Source organism: Equus asinus, chromosome 3, assembly GCF_041296235.1.
Source record: "Equus asinus isolate D_3611 breed Donkey chromosome 3, EquAss-T2T_v2, whole genome shotgun sequence".
NCBI lineage: Eukaryota > Metazoa > Chordata > Mammalia > Perissodactyla > Equidae > Equus > Equus asinus.
Genome location: NC_091792.1, coordinates 43306408 through 43331661, shown reverse-complemented (window position 1 = coordinate 43331661; position 25254 = coordinate 43306408). Strand labels below are relative to the sequence as shown.

Below are 25254 nucleotides of genomic sequence, written 5' to 3'. Positions count from 1 at the left end.
AGAGTGCTCTGTCTTTCTTTGTGGCGAAGTCTACAGCAGTTGCTCTGTGTAATTCGAGAAGGGTATGTCTGGGGACAGAGTACTCCACCACATTTCTGTTGAGTCTGTTTCAACCCTTAGGCAGATTCTGAAAAGATTTCCCAAATGAATGAAACAGTGGTTAAGTTTCCTGTTTTTTTCTGCGGAGTGTGTATTGTTATACCAATCTTAAGCTAATTCTCCCTCCTAATAAAATTTCAAACATTTAGTTCAGGAATCGTTTTCACACATGCATACACACGTAAAATGACTTTAATATAGGGATTTATTTATTTTACTCAGGCAAAGTACTTTTGTTGGTTGAAAAAATATTATTTCTAATAATAAACTGTTTTTTTGACCAAAATTGACCAATCTCTTTATGTCTGTTCTGTTAATTGTATCATTTTTAATTGTTGATTAAACATAATACAGAACTCACCGATTTTGAACATACTGTTCTTAAATTTTTGAATATAAAGATTATAGTAAGTGAGTTGGACAAATATTTCTTCTAAAACACTGAAACACATCTTAATTTTAGAGTCTTTATTAAGGAGAGAAACATTGCTAACCTTATTTATAGGGGAAATATCTTGTCTAGATTAAGATGTCTTCAGACATAAGATTGTTAGGGACCACCAGACAGCTGGTTTCAGTGTGAAAGAATGTCTATGACAGGGGAATGTATTTATTGTTCCATCTTCTGAACACAGACTGCTTATCTACCTTCTCTATTGCTTATTTTACTTGTCTTACCATTAAAGTCATATCATTGGGCTAATTGATTCTTTGTAATTTCTATGAGCAAGTTCTTTTGTTGGACAGCATCTGCCTTCATGCCTTTCGGTACGGTTTATTCTGTAGTTTAGGCATAAACTACACAACATCTTTAAACTTTTTGAGGCCATTTAATTTATGGCTTAAGAATTGGATTAACTTACATAAAGGAAAAATCTGCAGGAATTGTTTTTCCCATTTTTATTTAACTCTGTATCATTCTTTCTGTTTATTTTTCTAATAATCTGCTATTTGATAGTTTTATTTGATTTATTCATTAAACAACCTTAATTAGTCTGCCCTTGATATGACTGTCTGTGTTGGTTCATATTACTGAAACAGTAAGATCAAAGTCATCTGAGGGTTTTTCTCGAAGTAAGTAACTTTCACACGGCCAAAGATGTTTTTAGATTCCTTATTGCTGGGTCTTCATACCAACGGCCAAATAGGATATTGTGGACTGATCTGAGGATCCGTTTTAGCTGTGACTATAATTTCTGCTTCCTATATAACTAAAGAGTTAAAGCATAGAAAAATTGGATCAATACTATTCTTTGATCTCTCTACTTCTGCTATAGTAGTATGCAGCAAGACTAAAAACATAAGCTAATGGTTACTCAAAACATTTAGAAGTATCAAATGTCTGGAGAGTTTCCAGAAGCTGAAAATCTGAAATGGAAGCTTTCATGGGTCTCCTTATATTGTACAATCTTGAAAAAAGAAAGTATATGAGTGTAAAATAACTTTAGGAATGCTTGATTGAGGTTAATTGTGGTTGCATTATGCAACTTGACATGCCCAAATTTGAATTTATCTTTCTCCCATTTTAAAACAAGCTCTTCCTTATAGTAAATTCCTTACCGCTATCAGTGGACCACAAATTTCTCTAGCTTAAAACCTTAGATGTGACTTTGATTCTGTGACTTATATTCATTATAACATCAATTCTTGTTTTAAAATATATTTTAGATCCTCACTTCTCTTCATAATGCCCCCCATCTATCCAGAACTCTTATCAAGTCTTGTGTTCATTAGCATCTCTCCATTAATTCATTTTTCTGTCTTCACTGCTCGCCCTTTTATGATCATTCTCTTTGTACCCCTCCTCCAGTTTACTCTTCCTGAAACACTCTTTCAATAGGCTACTCCACTGGAATGCTGGGGTCACTTTTGACTTTCTGCCCCGCTACGTTGCCTGATAAATCTGGTTAGTTATTAAGCTCCATCAATTTTACCTTATTCCTGAGGACGTTCTATGAAGTCATTACGTTTGTATTTCACACCACCACAGCACTGTCAGCTGACTCTTTTCAATCGTTACGGTAATATGATTTTCCAACTAACAAACATAGAGTACATTCCATTACCTGATGCATAAAGGGCATATGCAAAAAAGATGGAGGCCTGGGGCTCCGCTTGGTGGTGCAGCCGTTAAGTTCACATGTTCTGCTTCAGCGGTCTGGGGTTTGCTGGTTCAGATCCCGGGTGCAGGCCTACACACTGCTTGTCAAGCCATGCTGGGGCAGGCGTCCCACATATAAAGTAGAGAAAGATGGGCATGGATGTTAGCTCAGTGCCAGTCTTTCTTGACAAAAAAGAGGAGGATTGGCAGTGGATGTTAGCTCAGGACTACTCTTCCTCAAAAAAAAAAAGTTGGAGGCCTGAACTTACCTCTCTAAGTGTACCTTCCACTGCTGCTCTGTATAGACTGAGCACTTTAGTCAAAGTAAACTCTTCATTTTTCCCCTTGCTTTCTCACCTCAGTCCTTTTGCTGGGCTATTTCCTTCACCTGGAATGAGCTTCCTTCCAGATCTATTGTTTTTCTTTTAACGTCTATAAAATGTCAGCTTTCATAACGTGTCCCCCTATCATCTTTAAAAGTCTCTTTTTTTCCTGAAGTCTCATAACATTTATTTTTACAATAATTGCATTCTGTGTTCTATTATAGATACTTGTGATTAAGTTATATCATTCCTATAAACTCCTAGCTCTTAAGGTTTTGTGTATTTTAATCTGCTTTCTTTCCATAATTCTTATAACGCCTTGAAATTATAGATATGAAATACATTTGATTGAGTTTTTGAATTAATATTTCACAATGCCTCTCCACTGCCAATGAAGTTTATTCTGTTCTTCATGGCCATGTCTATCCTGTCTCAAATCACCTCTTCAACTTTACTTTTTTCTCTTCTTCAACAGAGATGATTTGCTACAATTAGGAAAATCTACTAGTCTCATTGTTCCCTGTGTTCTCCACTCTTACTCCTACTTGATGCTTTGCATACAATGCGTGTGAAGCACTAGCATCCTATGTTCTCTTTGGAAGCATTTAACAAATGGCGGTTAAGGTACCTGGCATTGAGGTACCTGGGCTCAATTCCGGCCCTGCCACATGAGAGCTGGTTAATAATGACCTAACATCCCCAAATTGTAGTGTCTCCTTTGTTAAAAGGGGAAATTAATAGTATCCACATATTATAAAGAAAAACAATTTGTCACAGTGGTTGGCATATATTAATAATAAATGTTAACAATTTATCCTCCTGGTTCTTTTTCTCCTCTTTTTTTTCCTTCTCTATTTTAATGACAAGAAAAGATTGAAAAAATATTTATTAATGCTATGTCCCAAGCACAATTTTATCACTAGGTGTACAAACATGAATGTCATAGTTCTTGTCCTCATTCCCACCCTCCTTTTCTTTCTTTTCTTTTTTTTTGGTGTGGAAGATTGGCCCGGAGCTAACATCTATCTCCAATCTTCCACTTTTTACTTGAGGAAGATTGTTGCTGAGCTAACATCTTTGCCAATCTTCCTCTATTTTGTCTGTGGAACATGGCCACAGCATGGCTTGATAAGCAGTGTGTGGGTTTGTGCCTGGGATCCGAACCCATGAACTCTGGGCCACCAAAGCAGAACACACAAACTTAATCACTATGCCATTGGGCTGGTCCCCACCCTCCATTTCTAAAGGCTTTATACCATCAGCAAGAAATGAACACCTAAACCATTTGTAAAGGAAGGGCTTGAATGTAAAGACATTTATGGTTGGAGGAGGGAGTCAAAATATAGGAAATTAAAAGAATATCTATTTTCTTTGCATTGTAGGATACTGAAAGAATTTATGTATGCACTGAAAGTAATAGAGCTCAGTTTGGGCAGAAGCACTGAAGACAATAAAGCAGAGTCGGGAAAGCCTCTTGCGAAGAGGAACATGGTCTGACTAATAACTAGGAAAGTTCACAGGCCAATGTGGAGACCACAGCAGAGTTGGAGATACTACACCAAGCCATGTATGAAGTGTCACTGAAGGGGACAGAAGGTGAGTGAGTGATATGCCTTACACGAAAGAGAAGTAAAGAAGGATTACTGGGAGGGAGCTCTAGGTTTGACGAAAAGTTCTCGAGATTGAGTACGTATGTAATGGAAACACTAGAGTGTTACATATGGAAAATTGAGTTTAGTTTAACAAACATGTCTTGAGTCACCTCGATCTTCTAGACACTGCTTAACTACAATGTGATACATGCTATATTACTGTGTGGCTGTGGTGATGCGGGACCTCAGAGGAGAGAATTCAGTGCAGCCTAAGGGTTTAAGGAAGGCATCCCGGAAGAGATGATTTTTGAGCTGAGTGTTCAACATGACTGTAGTTAGACAGTAGGATTTAATACTTTGGTGGCGGAGCAACCCTGCTAACGGCGCTGTCTCAGCACAGTTTCACAGTGAGTTCTTGAATAGGAGCAGAGATTACTACAGCCAGGAGGACGGCATGGCTTAGTGAGGGAGGCACTGTCCTCATGGGGGCTAACGTTTTCTGGTTGGGGTAAAATTTATTTTGTGAATTAGGTGACAAAGTCTCTTATAGGAGGGAAACTTAGAATTTGAGAGGGAAGAATAACACACAGTGGAAAATGGCCAAATGACATGAGCCTCAATAGTGATGCTGTTTTCGTTGGAAGGAGTGTGGTGGAGATTCATTGACTTTTGGTGCTTAGATTGATTTTCTTTTTTGTGATTGAGCACAGTGTCTCAGTTACGCTCTGGGGAACTACCTCCTCCCCTACCTTCAGGCTTCATGCTTCCGGTGAAGTTTCTTCTAGGTCAGATTCTGTGGGAGGACGTGTACTCAGATCCAGCTAATCTTGACTCTGTCATCATGCTCATTCCCCTTCTCAAAACTGTTTCTTTCACCAGACATTTAGGAATTTGATTATATTGAATTTTTTACTGCTCATGCAAGTCTTGTACTTCACCTCCATAATTCCCAACAGTTAAAAGAGTGCTTGCAATAAAGTGAGCAATCAATTAGTAGGAGATGAAAAAATAAAGGCAACTGAGGAGCCTAGAAAATGGAGTTAACTAGAAATTAGGTAGGAACAGAGTTAGAACTAAAGGGAATGTTTAAGTTCTAGGAGAGATTTACAGATTTACTGAGTAGGAATGAGGTCCAGTCAGGCTTTTCTGGAAAGTTAACAGTTCTAGGATCAATTGTGTGTCTTGCATGGTAAAATATTCAATAACTGAGGTGAAATTATGATGAAAAGTGTTTGAGAATTTTGTTAGATATACTTGGCTCTGTAGAATTGCCTTTCATGGAGATATGTGAGGTTTCATTAGATAGCTATCAGGGTTAATTGGATGTTCTCATCCAAGACAGTGAGAAATAAACTAGATGTTCTCTTGAGTCCATTAGCATTTTATTGTGAATAAATATATGAACACAGGATTTATAATTTACATTACTAACTCTGTGTTTTCCAAAAAGTATTTGCCATCCTCCTTTTATTTTTCTGAGATAAACCCAGATTTATTACCTCTTTAGAGCCTTGATCTTCTGGTATGAAAATTGAGACTGCCTCATTGCCAAGTGAAGTAATTGTCATTCATTAAAATAACTGGATGAGTTATATGATGACATACCCTTTTAAAATGGTAGCAGGTTTTCCTCTAAAGTATTTCTGCCATACCTCATAATTCCTTCTGAAAGCACAAAGTAATGTATCTCGCTTAGTTGGCCTCTAAAATGCTCTTGATTACATTGTAATGACCAGTACATCTACTTTATTTTTCAAAGGATGACCTTGATTAATTATTCTTTCCCATTTGCACCTCTTAGACATTGAGTTTATGGAATCATCACTCACTAATGAAAGGGAGGTTCTTAGTTTATTTTAACCTGAGTTCACTATTTCTGAGTGACTCTAAGCAGGTCTTACTATCTTACTTTTTCCTCACCTCCAATTTAGTAGCACGTACTTTAAAGAATAATGTAGAGTTTACTGAATGTTTCATGGAGAAGGAAAGAGGTTTACATGTCACACTGTCTACTAAACTATCTTCCCCCAAATCATCTTTAAGCATTTCTGCTCTTTCCTAAAAGTCTCTCTCCCAGGGAGAGTTTCCCTCACCTTACCCCAGGGGTTCCTTCTTCCCAAGTCTCTTCTACCATTTCAGCCATAACACATCATACTAGTATTCAAATCTCTGAACTTGACTGCATTATTCAACAAAACAAAAGTCAAACAAAGCCTTCTTATTTTTCTTTAAGTATCCTATTGAAAGTCTTAATTCTAAAATTTGTTTATTTTTAGAAGATAATTCTTTCCTTTTGTTTTAGTTATCTATTACTACACAACAATTATACCAAAAGTTTGCATAAAACACTTATTAGCTCACACTTGTGTGGTTCAGGAATCTGGGCATAACTTAGCTGGGTGCCTGTGGCCAGACTCTCACAAGGCTGAAGTAGAGGTGTTGGTAGGAGAGCAGTGATCTCGAGGTTCAACTGGAAAAGGATCCATCTCCAAGCTTGCTCAGGGGGTTACTGGAAGGAATCAGGCTGTTGGATTCAGGGCCTCTGTTCTTTACTGACTGTTGACTGGAGGCCTCCCTCAGTTCCTTGCTAAGCGGTTCTCTCTTTGGGACAGCTCTCAGTATGGCGGTTTGCTTCATCAGAACAAGCAAGTGAGAAGAGACAGAGAGAGTGCAAGTAAGACAGAAGTCACAGACTTTTATATCTAATCTCAGAAGTGACAGTTCATCATTTTTACCATATTCTATTTCTTAGAAGCAAGTCTTCAGGTCCTGCCCGCACACAAATCGAGGGAAGGACAAAAGGGTGTGACTACTAGGAGGTGGGGGTCATTGGGGCCCATTTGAGAACACCTGTCTACTCCCAGATATCTTCCCCTAGCTACCTTGGTAACTGTATCTATTTATGAATTATTTTATAGCTCTCATACACCTAGTAGTGCTTATTTAATTGTCATCATTCTTTCATCATTGTCTCATGTTGTAATCAGCAAGAGAGAAATAATTATGTTTGTTAGCTCACTTTGTACAGCTCTTATCACAACTTTGTCAATTCTATTAAAGGAGGAAGATGATAATTTCTTCTCTTGTCATCATAAATATAAACACTGAAAACCATAACTTGGAGGAATAGATATGGAAATACTTAAATAATGAATCAAAATAAAGTAAGATTCAGCTAAGAGGGAATGAAGAAATCTGGGGGATGGTGTATTGGTCAATACCCTTTATTCTAAACAACATAATCCAATCTAAATAATCTAAGCAGAAAAAATGTTTTATTACAGGTTATTACCAGGATGACCAGAGAGGCAGATTTCAAAAATACAGGCAAGATTATACCCAACCATGATATAGAGGATCCCCAAATGAAACCATACTGCTGCATCCATGAGAACTGGGTCTGGACACCAGAAGCTGTGCCCCTGCAGACCTGGACGAACTGGGTATCTCCAAAAGCATTTCTGGAAGATCAGCATCCCATACAACATCTCACTCATGAAGCAAGTATCACCTGGGTAAGTCTGATTGGTAGGACCTAGGTCCTGTGCAGCAAAAGAGCTCGAGGACGGGAGCTTTCTGTTTTCTCCTTAAGATGGTGGGACTCACAATGTGGGAAGTACCCAATATATAAGGATATTATATTTCAAAGACATTGGGCAGCCTCTAATGATGAATGTAACGCTTATCAAGTGAAACAGGAAGTGGTAAAATTGCTTCACGCCTGCCTCTCACCATGTTAACACACGTGCATGTGTAAATGTCATCACTTTGGTGTTCTGCAGTCTTAAAGAGGGCTATCTGACCTGATTGCCTGTGCTAAACCCTCTTGAGCTAATGGAACCTCATACCAAAAAGATTCTTTCCTAGGTCCCTTAATCTAACTTGAGCTGTCCTCTGTTTTTCTAGTGTCGGTTTGAAATCTGATGAGTTTTTTTTTGTTGGAAGCAGTTCTGCTAAAACTAGATAAAAGAAGAGTGCAGCATGCTTGGAAGAGTGAAAGTGTTCTTGCCCTCTGAGCAGCCACAAAACATAAATAATATTGGAAGGTGAGACAAAGCTCACCTGAAATTACATAAATAAAGGAAAATGCTGAAATTACATAAATAAAGGAAAATGCATATGAAGTGTGGTGGAACATTCCAACACTAGCTATGAGAAAAATCAGTAAATTCAGAATCTCCTGGATTCCTTTTAGCTTCCTAGACTCAGAACCCAATTTTTTGGTCCCTGCATCAGCTGATGTACTTGGCCATGAGGAGCAGAATACAGAAGCGCTGTCTCATAGCTCAACTACTGTAGGAGAAAGAAACCAAGAGACCCTTTTGTAGGACTTTTAAGCATTGCATCACAGATCAAGTGCATACTTTCTTTTTTGCCCCCCTTTTCTTTTCTCTTTCCCTTTGCAGAGATAGGTAGGGGCCTGTTAAACATCATTCAGTATGTCTTGAGCTTTACAGAATTTCCACTGGGATGTTAAATTCTTCATTCAAGCACATTTTTTCATTGCTTTTTTTCCCCCCTTTCACTTTCATGACGAGCTAGGGAAAAGCCTGCTAATCATCTCTCACAGCCCCTAAATTTTCCAAAGTAGTATACCAAATATGTCATTTTCTAAGCAGACATTTTTCTAAGAAAGGAATGATTTAACCATAGAATAATTGTATTACATGAAAGATTTTACTATGTTCTTAATACAAGAAAAATGGCTCTGCCATGACTACAGAGTCCAAATACGGACAGGAATGCTGGGAAGAGAAACAATAATTCACTGAGATATCACATTATCAGGTGTTCTCTTTCCAGCAGATTTTTCCAAGGTGGACTTAGCTGAATCTACTATGACTCATAAAGGAGAACAGAGGCAATTACAGTTGAGGGCAAGCATTTCAGGCATAGAGATTGAAGAGTGAAAAGATAACCTGGAGAGAGAATTTAAGGAGCAGAAGAAATAATTTAGCATTGCAGGGAGATTCTGCCCTCCAACATTAACCATTTTGTCTGTAGCCACTCTCACTTCTTTCTCTGCCCCTTTCAGCTCTATTCAGGACTAGTTTCTCTGAGTTCCCAGTATGTTTGATCTCTGAATGAGTCTGGATCCCTCCTGGAAGGATCTGGTTTTGTCTGACTCATTTTAATTTGCTGGAATTGCTGGAGGATTATTGAAGAAAGAAACAGAGAAAAATGGTTCTGAAATGGTGGTGTTTCAGATACCAGAGCAGATGACTTGTAACCTGGGTACAGGAGCTCTTTTCTGACACTTCCCCTCCATCACACCTCATGGCAATGGCTTCTCCCATAAGATGGGTACAGATAGAAATACTTCAGTGGAATGGATCCGAGAGTAACGTGACCAGGAGTCGTTTAGTTAGGATACAACCTGGTCTCTTAAGTATGAGCCTACTGTGCTCAAGCTCTATCTCAGTTTTCCTCATCTAGACTAGTTGCGGAAACCTAAACTCAGAAGAGAGAAGTAAGCACAGTTGAGAAATGTGCTCATCTTTCTGGAAGGAGTTTCTTTTGAATATCTTCAAATTACGACAGAATAAAGAAAAATAAAGTAGTAAATACCTAGATATGTAGGTTTCAAGGGAAAATATGTCAGTGAAATGTATTTGCCGTAGTTAAAAGCAAATAATTAAATAGTTAAGTATCTTTATTTGGTAGCTGAAGAATAGATTTATTCTCCAATATCAATTAATAATTAATAAATTAATTATTAACAATTATATAATTGTTATTAATTTATGATTAATGTCTTCTGTGGACCATCTTCAACATGGGGGGCAACCAATTGTTATAACTATCATGGTTTGACAACTAATAGTGATCAAAATCAACTTGCCCTGTAAACTCTCATTGTAAAGAGTCCACTACTCCTACTTTTTAAATGTTGATTTTCCTCCTGATTTTCTGGCTAAATTTTTCACTCACAGCACAGAAACAGCTTTTTTCTGCTATATTTCAGTAGTTTCTTTTCCTGTCACAAGTTGAGACAGGAAGTGCTGGAGCCCATGGAAAAATGGGGGGAACAAACAAAAACAAAATATTGTCTGAATTTCTGGAACATTTGCAAATATTTAGTTTATGTCAAGATTTGGTTATTGGCAGACTGTTTATATGGACCAAACCTTCTTTAAAAAGATTTCCCTGAATATGAGAAAATGTCTTCAATTGAAGGAAGCCGTAAGTCTCTTTAACTTATAATTTTGTTAATATTAGATCAATTAAAAGCATCAGTTTTATGTTATGGGTGCATACTTTCCATACAAGAAATTTTTATTGAAAATTCAGAATAATAGTTTAAATGTGAACAAAACAGTTTGTAGAAATAACCAGCTTAGAAAATAATGGCATGTAGAGATCATGGCACCCAAATATTTTGTCATTTGGATGTTGCATAATCTTTCTTACTAAGCCCCTTAGTTATTATTACTTTTTTCAACCTGGCATTACACTGTCAGACATTCAAAAGAAAATGATCAATATATTTCTTTCAGCTCCCTGCTTCTGCCTAATGTTCTTGATGGAAGTGATGTCTTGCTTTATTCTCAGAGGATTATTCTTGAACATTGTATTTATTATTGAAGCTGAACAGAGAAATGTAAAACCTTATATATTATTGCAGATACAACCAGAAACTCCAGCAAATATTCCATTTCACATCTAACATTTATTTTCGACTTGGGTCATTTCCCAAGTATGATATGAATAACTCAGATGAGTTTCCTATTCTCTTTAGGAATCAGAATTTTCTATTTAAAGCTCTACCATAGCTTGTCTCACCTAGAAAATTATTTGCTCCTATCTCGACTCAGATATTTCCCAGTCAAATTATCTTTGAAACACCAGACAAACCAATGTGACAGAGTGGCTTGAAGCAAAGGATAAATTTTCTTCTGAAAAATGTCTCTAAGTAGATTCCTAAGTGGAATCAGAGAGAGACAGAGGTCAAGGGAAGCAGAAGTGCTACTTGAAACAAGCAGTGACCCTTTGAGGGTGGCTTGGGCGCTTATTGAGACTCCAGACACACTGCAATCAGAAAACCAACATTAGCCCAGACAGGATGTATGAGTCAAGGATATCTAAAGGAGATGGAAAATGTGGCATCCAGGCGTTTGCAACTTTCCAATTGCTGAGCTCCCCTTGCGGTCCCCGTCACTGGTCAGAGTATATTGGAGAGGAAACATAAACAGTTTAAACTGAGTATCAGAGTTAACAACTCTCATGTGACTTTCTGAAAAGAAGAGGGAGAGACCTATCTGAACCACTGGAAGTCCTAAGTCTGGCAGGCAGGGAACGGAAGAGGGAGTCTCCGTCAAATGAACAGAGAACACGGGACTCTGCCATGTACGGGTGAAAGGCAAGACTTTCAAGCAAAATTCCTAGGATCTCAAAACTTGTGCAGACAGCCGTATCAAATTCCATTCAATGTCAAAGTAGTACCTTAAGCTAGTTTATCTGGTTTGGCTTTGAAGTGGCAATAAAAACCAGGAAGCCTCCTGACCTGGGTCATTTCTAAAGAGTTGTTTTCTTTTAGCTTTCCCCATTTTAAAAGCAGCTACACTTATAGGTACGTATGTGGGAGAGTGTAGTAAAGAGGACATTTACTAACACAGGAAGTATGGAAGTCGTCCAGGAAGCTTCCAAATTTATTGTAGACTTGGGCTTAAATCACAGCATAAACAGTGAACACAATAGTGTAAAAGAAACGTCATTTTCACTCAGATACCATATACCAGGTATGCTTAGAGAAACCTCATCGATTTTATTCTTTGGTGACCTTGTTCCACCCAAATGACATTTGGATTAGAAGCTCCATTCACTTGGAAACAGAGCGAAGAGTGCATGCCGTGTCCCATTTTGTAAGCAGAGGTCTTTCAACTTTTTGGCAAGAAGCTTTCCTATTTGGGCACATTCTCCTCCAACTAGTCTTTCTGGAAAACCTAAAGTGTCAAGAGTTACCTTTCGTAGAAGTTTCAAAGAAAGGCCTCATCTCTGAGATGGTTGAAAGTCAGTGTTGAAAAGGCTTGTTCAACAGTAGTAATTTTTGGAAAATCTAATAGCCATAATTTGTTTTTGTGGCACTCAAGGTACCGTTTCATGTATTTTAGAGGTTTTTTAATTCTTCAACTTGTTTTGATTCTGCTAAAAGCATCTTGGCCAATCTACTACTCATTATAAATAGCGGGCAAAAGAAGAAGAGAAATTAAAACCAAGTTAGTTTCTACGTTTTTCTTAGCTATATGGAAAAAATACGCAAAGAGATTAAAGCAATCAATTAAAGTAAGTTCTTCTGTCCTTAACTGAGAAATTCAATGCCCAAGGATTCCTATGGCAGTCTCTCACATGGTCCGCTTTACCTGGACGAGGAGGCCCTATGATGTTGCAAACCAGACCTGTCCTGCCATTAATCCCGTTTCCTCAGGACTCTTACAAGATAATTTGATGAGATGTTCTATGCTACTTAAAGTAAAATTCTTCAAAATGGGAATCTTAGGATGCTTTAATTGAAGACAAGACTAGGCATTTCCAGTGCCCTGCCAGTCGGTGGAGTATATTTGACTGGATAGCAGGATTCTGTTTGGTCTCACTCAACCAAGTCGATGTTGTTCTCTAAGAGAAGGGCCTATTGTTTTGGTTACTTGCCTTCCAAATCATAGACAATGTAAAATTGGTTATAATTTGTTGCTTTCAAGTTTGCATTAACCTCATCAGCGATTGTTAACATTCCCCTTTGCCCTCTTCTTCTTGATTCTCATATTGATAGACTAAAGAATACAAGCATTTTCCTACAAAAATTCTTTTAGTATTTTCATCCAATATACTTATTTTCCAAAAAAAAAATCACACCGCAAAGGACACTGGAAGAATCAGCATAGTATATGAAATTCCTTTCAGCTGACTCTGATTTCCGTTCGGCTGGTTCTAGCTTCTTTTAGGTTCTAAGGATGAAAGTCATTTATTGTCTTTGTAGCTTTAAGCGTAGGAGTGCTGGATAGGTGAATGAGAAACTTGGATGCTGACTTTCTCTGTATGTATGTAGAAGATGTTGAAATCTCTGCTGACCTAGAAATAAGATCATTGTTGCCTATAAAATCTGTGACAGCTTCCTTCAGAAGGCATCCAATGAGAGAGTCTAACAAAAATTCTCTTTACTCAGAAGCTATTTACTCCAATAAGAATCAAACTGCCAATGAATTTATCTTCTGGGCTACTAATTTTAGAACATCATTTTGATTTTGCCTGACAGTGTCATTGAACAGCGAGAAGTTTTCTTCCATGTATGCACTAGATTTATTTTTTGAAGCAAATTAGAATTCATTATAGAAGAGAGCATTGTGGAAGTTTAGAGTGAGTTAATATTTTGGCAAAGAGTGCATGAGAAAATTTCTTCTTGGGTCTTTCTGATCCCACAGGGAAGGAACACCAGAAATGTGTCTCAATCTGTTGTGAAAAGGCTTGAGACTTGAAATTCACACACTCACAAGGCTTTGATAAGAGTCTACCAAGAACCTGGTCCTTGTGGATGATTCTCCAAGGCCTAAGAAGCATTTCCACCTTTTGGTGGGTCTACTCTTCCATCTGTGCTGATATCTGGGCATTAAAACTCTTTTGTTAAACAATGAGAGTGATAGAAAAAAAGTCAATGAAAAGCACACCTTGTTTTTGCATATTAAAAAAAATTTGGGTGAAGATGTCAGCATACAATAGATAGAACTTCCGCTGACCTGATTTTTTCTTTCTGGTGAGATTACATATAATCCCTTTTTGGAAGAGAGTTGCTGCATGTAGATTCTAAATCCCTTTTTCCTCTTGAGTCTTCTCTCTTCCATCTTTTGCTTCATTAATCATGTAAAAAAGCCTCTCTAATCTCTCTTTCAACAAATCAAATCTTCAAAAAACCGGTGATGTGCTTAGATTGTCTCAATGATACAATTAAGCTCTGAATGGATCTGAGTAGACTTTTTAAAAGAAATTTTTATTTTGTTGAGATAATTATAGTTTATAACATTGTGAAATTTCAGTTGTACATTATTTGTCAGTCACCATATACATGTGCCTCTTAACCCCTTATGCCCATCCCCAACCCCCTTCTCCTCTGGTAACCACTAATCTGTTCTCTTTGTCCATATGTTTGTTTATCTTCCACGTATGAGTTAAATCCAGTGCTGTTTGTCTTTCTCTTCTGGCGTATTTCACTTAACAATACCCTTGAGGTCCATCTATATTGTTGCAAATGGGACGATTTTGTCTTTTTTTTATGGCTAACTAGTATTTCATTGTATATATATATATACCATATCTTCTTTATCCATTCATCAGTAGATGGGCACTTGCGTTGCTTCCACGTCTTAGCTATTGTGAATAACGCTGCAGTGAACATAGGGATGAATAAGTCTCTTTGAATTGTTGATTTCAATTCTTTGAATAAATACCCAGTAGTAGGATAGCTGGATCATATGATGTTTCTATTTTTAATTTTTTGAGAAATCTCCATATTGTTTTCCATAGTGACTGCACCAGTTTGTATTCCCACCAGCAGTGTATGAGGGCTCCCTTTTCTCCACATTCTCTCCAACGTTTGTTACTTTTTGTCTTAGTGATTATAGCCATACTAACAGGTGTAAGGTGATATCTCATTGCAGGTTTAATTTGCATTTCCCTAATTATTAGTGATGTTGAACATCTTTTCATGTGCCTATTGGCCATTTGCATATCTTCTTTGGAAAAATGTCTGTTAATATCCTCTGCCCATTTTTTGATCAGGTTGTTTGTTTAGTTGTTGTTTACCTGAATGAGTTCTTTATACATTTTGGAGATTAATCCCTTGTCAGATATATAATTTGTTAATATTTTCTCCCAGTTGGTGGGTTGGCTTTTTGTTTTGTTCCTGGCAATGTTGGCCTGTAATTTCCCTTCTTTGTGTTGTCCTTGTGTGGTTTTGGGATCAGCATGATGTTGGCTTCATAGAATGAATTAGGAAGTATTCCATCTTCTTCAATTTTTTGAAATAGTTTGAGAAGGACAAGTATTAAATCTTCTTTGAATGTTTGGTAGAATTCTCCAGAGAAGCCATCTGGTCCTGGACTTTTATCTTTTGGGAGGTTTGTGATTGCTGTTTCAATCTCTTTACTTGTGATTGATATATTCAGATTCTCTATTTCTTCTTGATTCAGTTTTGGGAGATTGTGTGAGTCTAAGAATTAATCCATTTCTTATAAATTATCCAATTTGTTAGCATATAATTTTTCATAGTATTCTCTTATAATCCTTTGCATTTCTGTAGTATCTGTTGTAATTTTTCCTCTTTTGTTTCTAATTTTGTTTATTTGAGCCTTATCTCTTTTTTTCTTAGTGAGTCTGGCTAAGGGTTTGTCAATTTTATTTATCTTTTCAAAGAACTAGCTCTTAGTTTCATTGATCCTTTCTACTGTTTTTGGTTTGTATTTAATTTATTTCTGCTCTAATTTTTATTATTTTCCTCCTTCTGCTGACTTTGGGCTCTGTTTGCTCTCATTTTCTATTTCTGTTTGGTGTAGTTTAAGATTACTTATTTGATATTCTTCTTGTTTGTTAAGGTGGGCCTGTATTGCTATGACTTTCCCTCTTAGGACTACTTTTGCTGCATCCCATATGAATTGGTATGGTGCATTTTCATTTTCATTTGTCTCCAGATATTTTTTGATTTCTCCTTTAATTTGTTCAATGATCCATTGGTTGTTCAGTAGCATGTTGTTTAGTCTCCACATATTTTTCCTTTCCCAGCTTTTTTCTTGTAGTTGATTTCTAGTTTCATAGCATTATGGTCAGGAGAGATGCTTGATATTATTTCAATCTTCTTAAATTTACTGAGGCTTGCCTTATTTTCCAACATATGGTCTATCTTTGAGAATGTTGCATGTGTACTTGAGAAGAATGTGTATTCTGCTGATTTTGGATGGAGTATTCTTTACATATATCTATTGAGTCCATCTGGTCTACTTTTTCAGTTCATTCCACTATTTCCTTGTTGACATTCTGTCTGAATGATCTTTCTGTTGATGCAACTGGAGTGTTGAGGTCCTCTACTACTATTGTGCTTCTGTTAATTTCTCCTTTTATGTCTGTTAATAGTTGCTTTATATACTTTGGTGCTCCTGTGTTAGGTGCTTGCGTATTTATAAGTGTTATGTCCTCTTGATGAAGTGTCCCTTTTATCATTATACAATGCCCCTCCTTCTCTCTCACTGCCTATTTTTATGTTAAAGTCTACTTTGTCTGATGTAAGTATGGCAACACTTGCTTTCTTTTTTTGCCATTAGCTTAGTGTATCATCTTCAGTCCCTTTACTCTGAGCCTGTGTTTATCTTTAGAGCTAAGATGTGTTTCCTAGAGGGTGCATATTGTTAGATCTTGTTTTTTAATCTACCCAGTCACTCTGTGTATTTTGATTGGAGAATTCAATCCATTTAGAGTGCTTATTGATATATGAAAGCTTACTGCTGTCATTTTATCACTTGTTTTCCAGTTGTTCTGTATTTCCCTTTTTTCTTGCCCTGTATATTTCCAATTGACAATTCAGTTTGTTGTTTCTCTATGATGGGTTTCTCGGTTTTCTCTTTATTTATCATTTGTTTCTCTTTTCTTATTTTTTGTCTAGTGGTTACTGTGATGTTTATGTAAATGGTTTCATAGATGAGATAGTCCATTTTCTGATAGCCTCTTATTTCCTTAGTCTAAGCAGTTTCCATCTTTTTCCTCTTCCCCATCTAAGTTATTATCAGAACATATTCCATTTTGTGTTGTGTGTTTGTGATTAAAATAAAGTGATTATAATTATTTTTGATGCTTTTCTCCCCTTTATCTTTAATGTTACAATTAAGTGTTTGCTAACCTATTCTGATAAAGAGGTGCAGTTTTCTGATTTTGTCCATTTATCTCTTTTCTCAAGGTTTTGTAAACCCTTTTGTTTTTTTCAGATATGAGGGCCTTCTTGATCATTTCTTCTGGGGAGTGTCTTATGGCAGTGAACTTCCTCAGGTTTTGTTTATCTGGGAAACTTTTTATTTCTCAATCATATCTGAAGGATAGTTTCACTGGATAGAGTATTCTTGGCTGAAAGTCTTTGTCTTTCAGAATTTCAAACATGTCATTCCACTCTTTCCCTGCCTTTAAAATTTCTGCTGAGAAATCTGCTGAATGCCTGATAGGGGTTCCTTTGTAGGTTATTTTCTTCTGCCTTGCTGCCCTTAATATCTTTTCTTCGTCGTTGATGTTTGCCAGTTTTACTAACATATGCCGTGGAGGGAATCTTTTTACATTGGTGTGATTAGGAGTTCTATTATTTTAATTTACTTGTAATTCTAGCTCCTTCTCCAGGTTTGGGAAGTTCTCAGGTGTTATTTCTTTGAATAAGCTCTATGCTCCTTTCTCCCACTCTTCCTCTGGAATAACTATAATCCTTATGTTGTGTTTCCTAATTGAGTAGGATATTTCTTGGGAATTTCTTCATTTCTTTTTAGTTTTAGTTCTCTCTCCTCGCCATATGAAGCATTTATATATTTCTATCCTCTAAATTACTAATTCTGCCTTCCATAATACCAGCTCTTTTTTTAAGGATTCCAGATTTTTCTTCATCTCATTCATTGTGTTTTTATCTCCAACATTTCTGATTAGCTTTTTCTTATGGTTTACATCTCTTTTGTAAAGAATTCTCTCTGTTAATTAATTTTATTCTTGAGATCATTGAACTGTCTTTCTGAATTTTCTTGTAACTTGTTGAGTTTCTTTACAATAACTATTTTTAATTCTCTGTCATTTAGATCTTAAATTTCTGTCTTCAGGATTGATTTCTGGGTACTCGTCATTTTTCTTCTGGTCTGGAGTGTTAATATACTTCTTCATGTTATTTGATGGGGTGACTTTTGCCATCTCATAGTGGTAGTATCTGGCCACAGATTCCACCTGCCACCACTTGCAGCAGGCAGGCGCTGTGTTTTCTGAGCCTGCTGTGACCCCTGACAAATGTGCCTGTCTGTTAGAAGCTATGCTGGTGGGTCCTGTTTGCATTTGTCTGTTGGCCGCTGCTGTTTTACACATGTAGGCACAGGCACTCTGGTGAACATCCCCTGCTCTGGCTAACCAGTTGAGCTGGTGTGCCAGATTTGGGGGGGCGGATGCTTTCTTTTGTGTGTGCAATCCTGCATCCTCCTGCTCTGGTTTCACTGTCTACCTGTGTGGGCTGCTTGGCTTGATGTGGATGCTCCCACTATTGCTTAGCTGCCTCAGTGTGAAGTGTTTCCATAGGCTGGGAGGTGACCCCAAGAGTGCAAGCATTCCCACTGAGGGCTACCTTTTCCCCCTTCTCCTCTCAGTGTTGTGTGCTGGCCACCATGTGAGGTCCCATGCCCTAGATCACTGCTGTTTGGGAGGGAGAGGAGATTCACTTATCTCCTTCCACTGTGTCCCAGGAAGGTCCAACACCCACACCTTCAGATGCATGACTGTGAGGATCTCTCATACATCTATTGTTTTGTGTGAATGTCCTCTCTGATTTATGACTGTCTTTTTTGTCATATCTTAGGGGGCAGAGACTAAGGGAAGAGCTCACTCTACCATGATGCTCGTGTCACTCCTGAGCAGACTTTTTTTTTTTAATTTTTTTTTTTTAAGATTTTATTATTTCCTTTTTCTCCCCAAAGCCCCCCGGTACATAGTTGTATATTCTTTGTTGTGGATTCTTCTGGTTGTGGTATGTGGGATGCTGCCTCAGCATGGTTTGATGAGCAGTGCCATGTCCGTGCCCAGAATTCGAACCAACGAAACACTGGGCCACCTGAAGCGGAGCGTGCGAACTTAACCATTCGGCCACGGGGCCAGCCCCCCTGAGCAGACTTTTTAACATGAAACTATTCAATTCAGAGTTTTGCTGAAAGATATATTGAGTTTAGACAATGGGATGTGCTTTAGCTTCAGAACTACTTACTTCTGAGAGAATCAATTATGTCAGGTGGATCAGATGTGGAGGTGGGGGAGACATATGTTTATTGAGCTATGTCAGGCACAATGTTAGGTGCTGAAATAATGAGAATATCTCATCTTTATACTGCAATTAGAATGTAGGAGGTCATGTTCTAAGTACATTATTCTTCACCACAAATCAGATAAAATATCACTGCCATTATTTCCATTTTGCAGATAAAGAGAGAGAACAGAGATTAAAATTTTTTTATCAGTTCACTCAGTTATAAGCAGCACAGTTGTGATTTAAACCTTGCATTCTGGCTCCAGAATTTACACTCTTGACTACTACCTTGTGTTTGTTTTTTGTTTTGTTTTCTGTTTTGTGTGTGTGTGTATTTTGTAAATAATTTTACGTCATTGTTTAAAAGAAGATATTTATTTTTGTCCCTTTTAATTCAGTTGTTTTGTGTTATTGATTGTATTAGTTATCCTTTGGTGTGTAAAAAAATGTACAACTAAGACTTAGTGGCTTAAAACAATGAACACTTATCATCTCTCAGTTTTTATCAGTCAGGCATCTGAGCACAGCTTAGCTGGGCTCTCTGCCTCAAAGTCTCTCACAAAGTTGCAAGTAAAGGATTGGCGGGGGCCACAGTCTTATGAGAAGGCATAACTAGAGAAGGATCCCAAGTTCACTGTCATGGTTGCTAGCAGACTTCCATTCCTTGAAGGCCATTGTACTGAGGGCCTCAGTTCCTTCCTGGCTGTTGACCAGGGGCCTCCTTCAGGTACTTGCCATGTGGGCTTCTCCACGATATGTCACAATATGTCAGCTAGCATGAGTATGATTTATTACAACACGTTTGAAATGTTTTGCTTTACGACAGATCTGTTTTACTAAAATGAAGTTTTTATTCTTTGGTTTTTTACTCCATTGAACACAATTTATGTATTATAAGTCTTGTGTAATCAACTACTTGGTAAAATAAAGGTGTTGGAAGCTGATGTTCAACTGCAACCTATCTGTTTAAAAAGTCTTTTATTACCTTTTATCAGAATAGACCACACAGCACTTGTGTAATCAACCCTTGTTAATTAATTAAATTCACTAATACAATATATCCTGACTGAACTCAGTATATTTTAGATAATGAGGGAATTGCAGTCTGTAAAAATAAAGACTATTTATTTGTTTACATATGTATATAGGTTAAATACATAATGAAAAGGAATTGCTTAAAGTTTTGTTTGGCAATCTCAAATATTCAAGCATTACTCAGGTGCTTTAAACTTATTCATCCTGTACTCTAGATAGCTTTTTTTTAATTGTGTGTGTGAGCTTGTGTGTGCATGTTTCAGCACTGCATAACCAGTTATAAAAATAATTTTTCAGAGAACATAATGACAATATTATTTGATATATAGACTAAGAGTATCCTCAAGTAAATATTTATTTTCTTTCATTTCTTGAGAGTTTCTATGAGTGAAGATCTATGCTCAGCTCTGTGGGAGATTAAAAAATAAATCAAATCTTTGCCTTCACAGAAAGGGTTTGGGCTTTGAAATCAGAGAAGCACAGTGTAATATTTTTCTGGGCCTCAGTTTTCTTGTCTATATAATAGAAATAATATTAATACTTAAAGGGCACATAAAAGGCTTAAATTGCATAATATACATGCTGTCTCTTGAACATCATAAGGGTCTGAGAAGTACAACAATGCTGCCTTCCATCTCCATTCCCATCTCTACTTGCCACCATAGGATTTAGTAGGGAAGAGAAAGCAATGGCTCAGATAATTGAAGTACAAGGTACAGAGAGGTCAATGCCATAAGAGGAATAGATGAATTGCTGTAGGGGGTTAGAAAATGAGAATACCTTTTTTGAAATTATTTCAAGATGGTGGACTGAGCCTATTACATAGACTCTGGCTCCCCCAGTAGACCCTGAGAAAACATAGAAAATATATTGTATGTAGAAGTTTCTGTTAAAATTAACTTTAAAATATTTGGGATAATTGGGAAGGGCTGAATAATTTTATTTCTGTGGCTTTTGCAAGCTGGATTTCCTGTCTGTCCTTCTGATGAGGAGTCTCCATAACATTGGTTACTCTGCTTCTGCCCTGAATGACTTAATAACATTTCCCTCCTAACCCCAAAACAAGGTATAAGCATTGTAGATATTTATTAGAGAAATGAGAAAACAAGAAAGCAAGCAAACACAAAACAAGTAAAAACAAACATATAACTTTGCTTTTGGACAATTTATAAACTCAGTTCAATGAAAATTAAAAATTTCAGTGTTTGAAGTGTAACCTACCATCTCCCGTCATTTGCAATTTAATAATAAATAAAAACATATATGTGTTGTATAAGAAATAAAGTAAATTTTTGAATTGCAGGTTAAATCCATTCCCGAAGAATAAATGTAAGACAAAATTTTGAAGACTCTTGCCTGTTTTCTCTGTGCAGTTGCTGTGCATAGTTACTGTATAAGTAGAGAGCTGAAAGAGTCTTTTTGTCCTTAGAATTAGTGTAAAGGGCTTTCAAATTTCAGTCCTTTTTCTCTGCAGCTTTCAAGTCTTAGGAAAGAAAAAGCTGCGTGTTTGAGCTGATTGTCAATAGTAAAGTCTGATTGGAATTTATAATATTCTGCTTTGGGTTCTTTCCACACATGATGGTGGTGTGATAATAAGCTTGTTTTGTTGAGTGTCAACAATGAGGTATGGTTTGAAATTTTGAGCCGCTGCTGTCTATAAACCTGAAATTTGTGAAAGATGGCTTAGTACCAAGGTGCTGATGATGATGACAATAATGATAACCATTTTTGAACACTTGCTATATGTGTTAGGTACTTTTCCAATTGCTTTAGATGTAACTTAATGCCTATATTACCCCTAGGAAGTAGTTAATATTATTGTTCTCATTTTACAGATGAAGAAACTGAGGCGGAGAAAATTTCAGTATTTGTCTTTAAGGTACTGATTTGGTAAGTAGCAGACCAGGCAGTCTGGTTCCATAGCCAAAGCATTTGACCTCTAATAAACTCCTGACCCCTACACTATACTGCTTCTCCAGTGAAAAGAGATCTCACTAAAACTTCTTTTGGATTTGGGGTCACGTTCCTCATATCAAAGCTTCTTGTTATCATTGCTAAATATTCCTGTGACTTAGTATATTTTTCCACTCTAGAATAATGAAATACCAAAACACCACTGGGATTTGCCAACATGGATGATCATGTATGGAGACCATAATATACTTCTCCCTAACATTTATATCCCTTCCATCCAGCTGTTACAGGAGAGCACTCAAATTTAGAGAAATGTCTTCTTGTCCTAGACACGTAACACAGAGTTCTCTGCTCTTGTAAGAACTGGGTGGTGTTGAAACTCTTCCTTCCGTTTTAGCCCAGCTCAAATATTCCTTATGACTCTGTAATGCACAGCCACTAGCTGCCTTCCTGGGCCTACTTAGTACGGTTCTAAGATGGCAAACACTACCTATGGCTTAGTCTTTTTATATCACCTCCTCTCCATACTTGTGTGTCTGTGGAGGAAGTCTGTGTCTCTCACTCTGGATTTCATCTCTCCTCGTAGAAGAGCTATGATCTTAAACACTTAGAAATGCATTCTGTACTTTACGGGTGAGAAAGTCTGCTTATTAAGTCTATGTCTTAAAAGTCCAAAATAAATCTTTTATCCTCATTTGGATAGTAGAATATAAGATCTAGAAAAGCCTTGTTGAGTAGGCTACCCTGAGGATTTAAGCAATGTCTTAACTTGGCAATTATATCCGAAAAGCCATATTTTTGTTTTAAAAGCTATTATTGTCAATATACTGAATAAGATACTGAAGATATGATCTTAGCCTTTATTGATATAGAATATAAAAAGATGGACCCTTATTGATGTAGAATATAAAAAGATGGAGACAAATGTAACTAACTTCACCATTAATCAGTTTATTACAATTGTTGGAAGTGCTACATAGGACGTGTACACAGTTCTAAGAGAAAGTCTAATGAAATAAAAACATATAAAGCAGCACCATGGTTGACACATACAGGTTTCCCCCACTAGCCGAAAGTTCGAATTATACCACTTTGTTTTTACAAAAGATCTACATTAGTATCTGTTTTTGCTAACCAAAAGAAATCTGAAGAGGATTTTCAGTTTTACAAAAAAGGCAAAAAGTGAAAATAGTGTTCAGCCTTTGTTTGGCAGAGAGCTGTCACAGAGGCTGAGCAGTCAAGCACACTGTCGTATTTCAAGTGTTCCACATCAGCCACAGCAGATGATGAACCTCAGTCTTCAACGTTGAGGCAGGCAGACAGAGAAGAAGGTGTAAATGTTAGTGACCTGCCTGCCCTGATGGATTCACACAAGGATAAGATGTTAATAGATGGGCCCTCTTCCTCTCTCCCCTGCTCCCCAGTGTCCCATCCCTCCCACCACTCCAACCTCCATCGACTCAGCCTAACACACCGTCACCACCACCACCACCTCTCAGCCTTCCAGTGTGCCTGCTGTCTTCCCAATGCTGGTAAGTGAAACTACGCTGTATCTACATTATTTCTACTTTGTGTGGGCTGTGTATTTGCTATATCACTCCTGCTTTTATAATATGTTAGTGTTATTGTAGGTTTTATACGTTATTTGGTATGATTTAATAGGTTATATTTTGGGCCCGGGAATGCTCAAAATTCTTTCTCGTGTAAGTTAATAGTAACTGCTTCTTTGCTTTATGCTATTTTGGTTTACGAAAGGTTTCCTAGGAACCTTCTACTTTCAGATAGCGGGGGAAACCAGTAGTAAGCTCTCAACAAATGTTAACTATTGTTATTGCTATCTAGGTGTTGAGCTAACTCCCTTAAAGAGTACAGTTATGAATGTTCAACATCAGTCTACATTGTTGCTATTTTATCTTAATAACCAAGCTGAATCCATTTATTGTGATAATGTCAATGTTACGAAAAGACCTGGACAATTGGGTCAGGAAGGCATTCTGAAAGAACTGAACTTTGAGTGAAACATGAAGAATTAAAAAAGCCCCTAATAATTACTTACTAACAATTAGGGAAGGAAGATTTTATTCAGAGGGAACGGGCAAAGAATGTTTGGCAGAAAGGGGCATATTCTACTCAGAGTGACTGGAGAAATAGGCAGGAAGTGCCGTTAGATTGTGCTAATGACTTGATTTTAGAATAAGATAAATGGGAAGCTGTTGAAAAGTTTTGAGCCAAAGATTGAAAAGTTCAGATTTCATGTTTTTAAAAACCTTCTGAGGGCTGGCCCAGTGGCTAGTGATTAAGTTCACATGCCCGGTTTCGGCAGCCTGGGGTTCACCAGTTTGGATCCTAGGCACAGACCTATGCACTGCTCAGCAAAACATGCTGTGGCGGCACCCCACACAGAACAACTAGAGGACTTACCTAGGATATACAGCTATATACTGAGGCTTTGGGGATTAAAAAAAAAAGAGGAAGATTGGCAAGAGATGTTAGCTCAGGGCCAATCATCCTCAAAAAAAAGAAAAAAATCTTCTGGTGCAGAGTGGAGAAAATCTTGGAGGGAGATAAGAGTGGAGGCAAGAGACCAGTTACGAGGTAAGAGTTTGAGGCAGTCTGTCACAAAGTGATTAAGACAGTTGGAGTGAGAATTTGTAATCAGACTGAGTTTGAATTTTAGCCTTATTTTCTGTTAGTTGTCTGACCTTGAACAAATTGCTTAACTTCACACAGTCTCCATTTCCCAATTTGTATAATGGAGACAGCCATACTAACCACCTGATATAAGAATTAAGAAAGACAATGCATATGAAGCCCTTACACAGTGCCTGGCAAGTGCTGGAGGTCATCATTAATGTGATGGCAGTGGAGATGGAGACAGTGGCTTGCACATAGATAAAACCAAGAGGGTTTTGTGACTGATTGGATTTGGAGTAGGGAAAAGGGAGGGATTAGGGATGACCCCCAGCTCTCAGATTTGCAAAACGGAATGAGAGAGGGAGCAGAGAAGGGCCAGAATAGAGGGAAGGATGGTAAGTTCACTTTTGGATATTTTGAGTCTGAGGTGCCTTTGTGTCTTCCAAGTGGGGACGTATGACCACATCAGTAAGGGTCTTAGTTACGGACAAAAACTTGAGGCTTGCCAGCTTACAGAGTATGGAGTGAAGAGAGGAGTGACTGCCCCCCTTC

At 37.4% G+C, this 25254-nt stretch overlaps 1 long non-coding RNA gene across 1 annotated transcript; it reads left to right on the top strand.

Moving 5' to 3' along the window:
• The first annotated feature begins 3905 nt into the window (after positions 1-3905).
• Positions 3906-23600, top strand: LOC139044794 (uncharacterized). Its single transcript, XR_011501974.1, has 4 exons — positions 3906-4119; positions 7400-7630; positions 21990-22044; positions 23493-23600. It is a non-coding gene; the product is annotated as an uncharacterized lncRNA (long non-coding RNA).
• Positions 23601-25254: the final 1654 nt, after the last annotated feature.